At 41.7% G+C, this 9319-nt stretch overlaps 1 non-coding gene across 1 annotated transcript; it reads right to left on the bottom strand.

The window, feature by feature from the left end:
* Nucleotides 1-8997: 8997 nt before the first annotated feature.
* On the bottom strand, nucleotides 8998-9069 carry TRNAE-UUC. Its single transcript has one exon. It is a non-coding gene; the product is annotated as a tRNA-Glu (tRNA).
* Between the last annotated feature and the right edge of the window lie 250 nt (nucleotides 9070-9319).

The raw sequence follows: 9319 nt of genomic DNA, 5'->3' as shown, positions 1-9319 counted from the left end.
AAGGCCAAGATCAAGTTTATTCCATGCCAGTTGGCCAGGCCTGCCTGGAGGATTGGATGTAACCATGAGTCCCAACAGTCACTAAGTCAGAGAAAGATTCCTCATGGCCTTTTAGGATCTACTTTAGAGAGTCAGCCTTTAGAAAGGCTTCTTCCTTAAGTTTTTGTAGGAATCTCTTTTACCTGGTCTAAGACATCAGTTCAGGCACTGCACAGCACCGATCAGTAAGTTAAAGCTGATCTGAAGGCCTAAACACCTTCCAGGGCTGGGGTGGTGTCCTGACAGGCAGGGCATGCACATAAGGGCACAGCACCTGTGTCAGTCACAGGGGCAACCCCTCAGGATTTGACCACAAGTTATCTGGGGAGGGAGAAGGAAGGAGAGCTGAGCAGTGCAATGGGCCATGTAGACAGCTGTTTCCTAGCTGCAGGGACAGGTTTGAGCTGAGCCAGCTTCCTTACAGGGGAGGGCTTAGTGCCCAGAAGGATGCAGCTGTAGCTTGCATCCAGTTATCCTGGCAGGACTGCTTTCTTGGCCCTCTGAAGGAGATGCAGAGGGGGCTTGTCCCACACTGTGTCACTCTTCCTTACTAGCTTTAGCAAGATTACCTCTAGAGGGGGTCTATGTCTCTAAGGTTTTTTAGGGCCACTGAGCAACCCCAGAGGGCGTTATGCTCTCTCTCTCTCTTCTAAATTCCAACAGCTTGATGTACCAAAGGTGTTTACCAGCACCAGGGACCTGCTTAGAGTCATCAGGCTCATAAGAACCCCCAACATCCACCACCCACCACCATCTTTTGGTGCCATTGACTGAGTGCCATAGCGGTGGCTTGAGAACTGTTTCCCCAGCTTTCTTTGAACCCCTCTTTTGCATTTCTGATCTGACCCACTGGTGAAGATCAGCCAGGGAGTCAGGAGCTAAAAAGGAGGATCAGTGGTCCCTCTTGAAACTGAAAATCTTGTATGAACAATTCACTAGCAGCCTACAAGAATTCTCCATAGAATCTGCTAACATTTCCCAAGGCCCATTGGCAATGTGCTCCGTGAGACCCTCAGATTCTTGCAAATGATTCACTAACATTTCTCTATAATGGCCTGCAGACTCTTCAGGATTTTTGCAGTTCCAGAATGGCATTGTGCTTAATTGACTTCCCAGTTCACTGCAGTAATCTGTCAAGAGCTCAGCTAATTTGGCTTGTTCTCTGGATCTGCAGTCTAGAAATGAAAGAGAGAAATGAAGAGGGAGGTGGTAGGAAGCAGTTCTATGTCTAATTAAAAAAGCTACCCCCATAATACTGAACATTGTCAATTCTTTTTCCTCCCAACTCATCATAGGCAGGCAAGATACTACTGTTGGTGATGGCACTAGGGCAGTGGCAGGGGGGTGTCTTGGAATATGCAGGAAAGTGTACCTAAAAATACCACCAGTCACTTTGATCATGCCTCCTGCAGGGGACAAAACCTCCCTCTCAACAGGCATCCTCCCCTGGGGGAATTACTACCACTGAGAGATGCCTTCCCTATTGTCCAGTCCTGTATCTTTAACTTGTGTGGAAGCAGTAGCTGAGGGGAATGGGATGGGTTGAGGGGACAAAGATGGGGCAGCAGAGGTCCAATTGTCCTGTGATTGGTATCCCACTACCTGCAGGAGGTGAGCCAACTCCATCTCCAGTGGTCCAACCAGGGACCTTTTTTTTTTTAAAGATTTATTTATTTTAGAGAGAGAGAGAGAGAGAGAGAGCATGCACGTGCACAGGATGGGGGGAGGAGGGGCAAAGGGAGAGGGAGAGAGAGAATCTCAAGCAGACTCCCCACTGAGCACAGAGCTAGAAGCATGTCAGCTCTCTATCTCATAACCCTGAGATCATGACCGGAGCTAAAACCAAGAGTTGGATGCTGGGGACCTTCTAATCATGCTTGTATGATGCTTGGTCTCTTTGGTTATAGGAGATAAAAGTGCAGCTGAGTTTATAAAGAGTCATAGTTTCTGACCATGATATGCCACTTTAAGAAGTCTTCACACCATTCCAGTTCAAAAGTCTCCCTACTGATTATTTAAGAAAGCCAATGGGAGGCTGATGATCTTTTATGTGGGATGTTTTGGGCTCAGAACTAAAGTTATGGTATCGAGGAGGGAGAGGAAGGGATATCTGGGGTGCTCTTTAGATCAGCCTAAGAAAACATCGTGATTGATTAGATGTAAATTATGAATGAAAAGAAGAAACAAAAACACCCTCAGCTTTTCCTGTGTGGGTGAATGAAGAATCAAGGGACACATTATCAGTAATTTTACTTTTTTTCCCCTCTAACAACTATTCCTTACAAAAGCATCCTAGAAAGTAAGAATGAGGCCATCTTTTTTGGGCTGTCCACCAAAGCTGGTTATGCTGGTCACTTAGAATAGTCATTGCATGCTTCTTGGATGAACTTTTGGTCTTATACCACAATAGGTATTGATGTAGATGTTCAGCTCCACCAGTTTGATAACTGTCTCTGGGACATACTAAAAAGCTCAGAGCATGTTCACCAGGATTCTCACCACCTGCCTGATCCTGTCTAAAACAGAATGTGTGCTCTTAGGGCTTTGCTCCTTTGTAGTCAAAGTCCAAATCATGAAGTTTGGACACAATTTAACCCTCAGTAAACATTTATGTTTTTGCATCCTCTCTCTCTTTTTTTAGAGAAAGAGAGAAGGCTCAAGCTGGGGGTAGAAGAGATAAGGAGGGAAGAAGGGGCAGAGAGAGAGAGAGAGAGAATCTTAGGCAGGTTCTGTGCTCAGCAGCAGAGTCCAACTTGAAGCTTGATCTCACAACCTTGAGATCATGACCTGAGCCAAAATCAAGAGTTGGATGCTTAACTGACTGAACCACCCAGGCATCCTTCATCCTCTCTTTATTAGTATATTTTTTGTATACTTATTTATATCCTAAGGTAGATATAATATTAACTTCTTGTTAAAAAAACAAAATTTAACTAGGTAAATTTTAAGGATCTTATTGGCTTTATTCAATGACTTGTGAATGGGACAGCTTCCAATCTAGCAGATAGGAAGGAGCTCTGAAGAACTGTACAAAACGGAAGACTTTTATAGGCAGAAGTGAGTGGGAATAAAGAAATTGTACAAGGCAAAAAAGCAGACTAGTTATTGCAAGGGTACTTTCCTTTCCTATGGCAGAGGTCTATCAGGTGATTCCTGATTGTCTAGTTTTAAGATTCCATTTCTGAGAGATCCAAATTTGTAATTAAGTTAAGTATTGGTTTAGTGATGTGGGGCTTAGTCTAACCAACTACATTTGAGGTCTCTTGTTTTGTTTTTAATACCCTTTTAAAATAATTAATAAGATTTATTAATACATTGACATGAATGATTTATTTTTATTAACAAACCAAAATAAAACAAGCATAACACTATAAGGGAAAGTGTGATAGGCAAACTGAGAGTGAACCAGCTGGTGAGAAATGGGTTTTTGCAGTTTCTACAAATATTAGGAAAAAGTGTACAGCCAATACTATCACACTTTAGGTTATATGCCACAAGATGTTTTGGTCCTCCCTCAGGAAGCATTAAGAACTCATGCCCTTTAATAAAGCAGGCTTCAATAAAAGGTCAATTGCTTTTCTTGTTTTGTTCTTTTTTTTAATAAAAAAAAGCATTTTGCTTTATCGACAAAAATGAAGCATCCTTTACTGAGGTTGCAAATAAAGCCATTGTTTGTATCTGCACAAGGCACTCAGAGACAAAGTGGGAAATGGAAATCTGGGCCTAGAGAGGGCAGTGGGAGACAATACTGAGAACCTGTGAGTTAGGCTTGGAAAATATTTGAAAATCTTCATAAATGTCACAGCTGTCTCAAAGATGGCTGCCATCATTCCTCTCTCTGCATCAGCATATGCTTCTCTGTATTGCAGAGGGCTACAATCTTACATACATTTCCAGTTCACCTGGCCCATAGGCCTGAAAATAAGCCCACAATTTGATTCTGCCAATTGTGGAATTTCAATATAAGTTTGACTCATAGCTTCCTATTACTGAAGCGAAAGTCACTGTATTGGTTAAGAAAAAAATGGAATCCCAAAACAAGGAATAGGAAGATTTGAGTTGGCTCAGATGAATTGAGAATTATGAAGCCTCAAGTTTCCTTGAGCTTTTTCTTGCCATGGAAGCAGTTTCCCTCTCTCTGTCTAAAGAAGCTAGCCTTCCTTCCTTGAGGACTCAATCAGTTTTCAGATGTAAATGTGCATAAGAATCACCTGAGTATCTTGTTAAAAATGCACATTTTGACTCAGTAGGTCTAGGGTGTTGCTTGAGTTTCTATATTTCTAGAAAGTGCCTAGATGATGCTGATGCTGTTGGTTCACGGACCACACTTTGCACACCAAGAGACTCAATATGGATTTTAACCATGGCAGTTATCTTGAAAGGGGATACCCATTCTATACCAGGTCTACCCTCATCACCCTCCGAAGTTTCCAGAAATAAAACTGGAACTCAGTCCCAGGCCTGCCAGGAGGTCTGGTATATAGTCTGACCCAGCATAAGATAGTTTAGACATTGAAATAATTATAAGATTATGCCAATTTATACTAGAAGAAAGTTGAGGAATAGATGTGGAAATGGATCCTAAGATTGTTACACCAAGGAAGCAGAAGATAACATTGGATTGGGCTAGACTTGTGGATATAGATTCCGTGGGTTAGTCTGAATATCTGGGAGTGGCTCTAAGTCCAAGTTTGCTTGGTTAATTTACTGAAACCTGGACCAACTATGGCCTACCTCCACTGAGGTTGTAAAGTCATACAACCATGATACAGGATGAACTAATATTTTTATTTTTTTTAAAGATTTTATTTATTTATTTGAGAGAGAGAGAGAGAGAGATAGAGAAACAGCATGAGAGGAGAGAGGGTCAGAGGGAGAAGCAGGCTCCCCACTGAGCCGCGAGCCTGATGTGGGACTCGATCCCAGGACTCCGGGATCATGACCTGAGCCGAAGGCAGTCGCTTAACCAACTGAGCCACCCAGGAGCCCTGAACTAATATTTTTAAAGGTTTAGGCAAATAGTCATGTTGGGAGTGGAATTTATCAAATGAGACCCAAACACCTGTATATCTACTATACCCCCAAGAAAGGCCCAGAAAATAGTTCCTTCTTTAAGGTACTGAGAAGTGCATTAGTAAAGCGAGCACCAGCAGCGTGAAAACCCCTTGGTGTCAGTTTTCCATGAGCCAGGGTCACTACAAAAAAACTACAAAAACTCCTGATTCAATGGGAATCATGGAATTCCAGAGTAGCAAAATACAAGAAACAAAGCTGCCAGGAAAAAAGTGGGCTTGGTTACTGAAGCGGTGTTTGGGCAACAGCAATCTTTGTCAGCGATGTCCTAGCGATGAAGTAGATGGGCAGTTTACTAAAGTATTATTTGATATATGCAATTAAAACCTGTAGGTTTGGTGACCAGAAACCTGGCTTGTCATTACAATGGAGATGTATTGCTTATGGTTGGGTACCAAGAGCTAAGTTATTTCATAGTTTGGAGTCCCACTGAAGGAAAGTTACACTGGTTCCACTTGAGAAAGAATGCCCCTCGACTCTTCCTCCAAAAGACCTATGTTGACTTACACTGGCTAATTTAACACTAATCCCTTCTTGCAGTTAGACAGGTAAGAATTTCTGGTATTAATGTTGCTATTGCTATTTGTTCTTCCTGGTCCTCTAATAATTTTGTGTGGTTCATTGGAGCTTAGGAGATAAATGAATTTTGGCTTCAGTCTATCTCAGAGTTGTTCCAGTGGGTCTGTGAATGCACCTGATTCTGTTATGTCCAGTTCAAATGTATTACTTGGCAATCTGCATTAACATATTGCTCCCCAAATCTTGGAATGAGGACTACTATGGCCAGAAAAGACAAATGGTAGCCCCTGGACGTTCCCTTTCTTACAAAAAGAGTAAACCAAAAGCAATTCTGCATCCTGGAATAATTAGAGAGATTAGTGCCACCAACAGAGACCTGAAAAATGTAGCTTTCCCAGCACGTATTTAGTTATTGACTCATTTCTTTGACCTGGGCAAAAAGCAGACTGATCTTGAGAAGAACTTGACTCAGGCACTTTTACACATCCCCTCATCTTGTTAACTCATCATTTAGGTTTTAGCTGAATATTATTTCTCTGAGAACTTTTCCTGACACATGGAATAAGTTATACACTCAACGCCCCCAGAAAAGTTAGTAAGGCTGAGAGGATAAAGGTAAATGGCAATTACACAGCAACAACACTTGTATTCATTGGTTTGCAGTCAAGAAAATATTTCAAGCAGGAAATTTAATAGAGGGAACTGGTTAGACTTTTTGGAAGGGCTGGAGGAGCTGTGGGGGAGAAAACATTAGATTATTCAGAAATTAGTAATTGCAGATATCACAACTCACTTAAGGATGAAAGAATAAAAAAAAAGAAGAGGTGGTGAAGAGCTCCTGAAAGCAAGAAACACCACTCTGCATGTCACTGCTGGGCAGTGCCATTGCCGTTAGAAGTGCATTGTGACTTTGGAAACTTCCCACTATACTCTGTGGAAACTTCCAGGGGTAGTGGAGTCCATTGCTCTCCACTGTGACACTTCTGGTGAACAAAGACATCATCAGAAGCATAAAAAAAAACAAAAGGCTCTGCTTTCTTGACACATTCCAATTTTTCAACCAGTACCTCCCTTGGGCAAAAGCTAACCACAAATAGACTGGGAAGGGAGTCTGGGAAATGAAATTTGTAGAGATGCTGTCCTTTCAGAAAGGAGAATATGAAGGATGTGAAAGAAAGCAAGAGCAAACAAGAAAATGACCAGAACAGCCCACCCTTTTGGCTATTTGACATCCATTCTCCTCAGCCTTCCACCGGTTTTTCACTTCTGTACAAGGACATAATGTTCAGGGTAGCATGATGGGATTATCTTAAATGAGTGAAATATTTTCTCCACTTTTTCCAAAGGTGAGATGTAAAGTCCCATCTATATCTATCACTGTAGCCAGCCCTGGGTGAGGCTGTTAAAATAGTTCTGGCCAAAGCCAGTGGTTCTGAGGAGATGCACAGTGGGAATATGAATGGAGAGAAGGCAGTCAGTCTGAGAGGTATTTACAGAGGACACTTTTCAGAATCAAATCTTAAAAGAATTGGTCATATGTCACATAATAAACAATGTCTGAGGCAATAATTTGCAAAACACTCAAATAATCATTTAAAAAATTAAGAAAAAGAAAAGAAGATAGCAGGAGGGGAAGAATGAAGGGGGGAAATCTGGAGGGGGAGACGAACCATGAGAGACTAAGGACTCTGAGAAACAAACTGAGGGTTCTAGAGGGGAAGGTGGTGGGGGGATGGGTTAGCCTGGTGATGGGTATTAAAGAGGGCACTTTCTGCGTGGAGCACTGGGTGTTATGCACAAACAATGAATCATAGAACACTACATCCAAAACTAATGATGTAATGTATAGTGATTAACATAACAATAAAAAATTTAAAGCAAAAAAATATCTTCTTTTTTTAAGAGAGGAAGAGAGGGGTGGGGCAGGGGCAGAAGGAGAGAGAGAGAGAGATTCTCAAGCAGGCTCCATGCCCAGCACAGAGCCCCACAGGGCTCGATCTCAGGACCCTGAGATCATGACCTGAGCTGAAATCAAGAATCAGCTGCTTAACTGACTGAGCCACCCAAGTGCCCCTCAAATGATTTTTATGGTCAAATTTTATGTTGTCTCCAATACAAACTGAGAATAGGAAATTCAATCAAGTTATGGAAGTCACTGCCTCTGCCTGAATAGAATATGCACAATATCCCCATGAAAATCTTATCTCTGTCTGCAACTCAAGTTGTTTCTTTATGGATGGTTCAGAAACCCTGGATATTTTCTCTAGTGGTTTTATTGTCCAAATCAAGCCCAGGGTATCTGCAACTGGTGTAGCATGAGTTTGCCCATATGATTTGATCAATCCCAGTGAATGGCATAGGACTGGTTCAAACAATAGAACTTTCAAAGGAGATGGCATTGTGTGCTTTAACCACTACTCATCTAGACTTTCATTATAATTAAAAGCATGTAGGCCTATTCCTAGAAAAATATTTTATTCTTATCCTGGAAATGGTTTAGAAACTGAGAAAGTTTCAAGGCCCTTCTTGCTTCTGAAATTTTGAATTTGTTGAGTGCTGACCTCAACCTAACAACAATGTGTGATTCTATCCAGGAGCTGATTCCATGCTTCAGTTTTCCCACAACGTGTTCTGTGAAAGTTAGCTAAGGGAATGGATTTGATTTTTTCCTTCACTCTCTATCCCTGTTAAGCTATATTTCTATTTGGAGTCCTTTCATTTCTTTATTTCCCAGACATAGTGATTCTTGCTTCAGCTTGGGGAAGCACCCCATCCTTGCCGCTGAGTCCTCAAATATTAGCTGTTCTTGGGTTCAGCTTTCTCAGGCCCCTTTTCCTCTCTTCCTTTTGTTCACCATCTCTTTAGTCTTGGGCCAGAAACACTTAGTGGGGACATAAAAGCAGTAAATTGGTCAGAATCTAAGAAATTCTAAGAAGTCTAAAAGAAATGGTAATTATGTGAGATGATGGAGGTATTAACTCACCTTACTGGGTAAATATATATATGTGTATATACATGTATATATATGAAATCATGTTGTGCACCTCTAAACTTACACACTACTATATATAAATTATCTGAATAAAGGTGGAACAAAAATGAATTCCTTTGTCTAATAATTTGACCATTAAATATTATGATGATTTATTGGAACATTTTAAATGAATTTTATGATGGGCAGAAGTGACAATACTGATTACCAAAGCAAGCTTTCCAAGGTGGAGAACCGCATGATGTGTCCTCATGCGTCAACATTCCCTCTATGGAACTACGGCTTTCAACAACTATATCTAGTGCATTCTTTCTAAGAAGGATCCAAATGTATAGTGGTAATTTTTTTTAACGAGGGGTCTAAAAACTTCCGCCTTCCCACACCGGGAGTCGAACCCGGGCCGCCTGGGTGAAAACCAGGAATCCTAACCGCTAGACCATGTGGGAAACAACGAACGTTAGGTGGAGTGTAAGCAAATTGAAACATTCGTCTACTTCCGCTTTCAGTGTCCGGCCCCGCCTCCTGCAGCACCAGCTTTCTGCGCCTGCGTGACTTTTCGGCATTCAGCAATTGCAGTGAGTTCCCTTCTCTTTCTCTATGCCCTCCTCTACCCCCGCCCAGGGAGGGTGCAATCTCCAGAAATCTCTTTTAAAAAGCTGCAGAGGTGAAATTTGGAAAAGAATGGTTTGAATGGCT

The sequence above is a fragment of the Zalophus californianus genome, chromosome 6 (assembly GCF_009762305.2).
Source record: "Zalophus californianus isolate mZalCal1 chromosome 6, mZalCal1.pri.v2, whole genome shotgun sequence".
Lineage (NCBI taxonomy): Eukaryota > Metazoa > Chordata > Mammalia > Carnivora > Otariidae > Zalophus > Zalophus californianus.
This window is presented reverse-complemented; position numbering and strand designations above follow the sequence as displayed.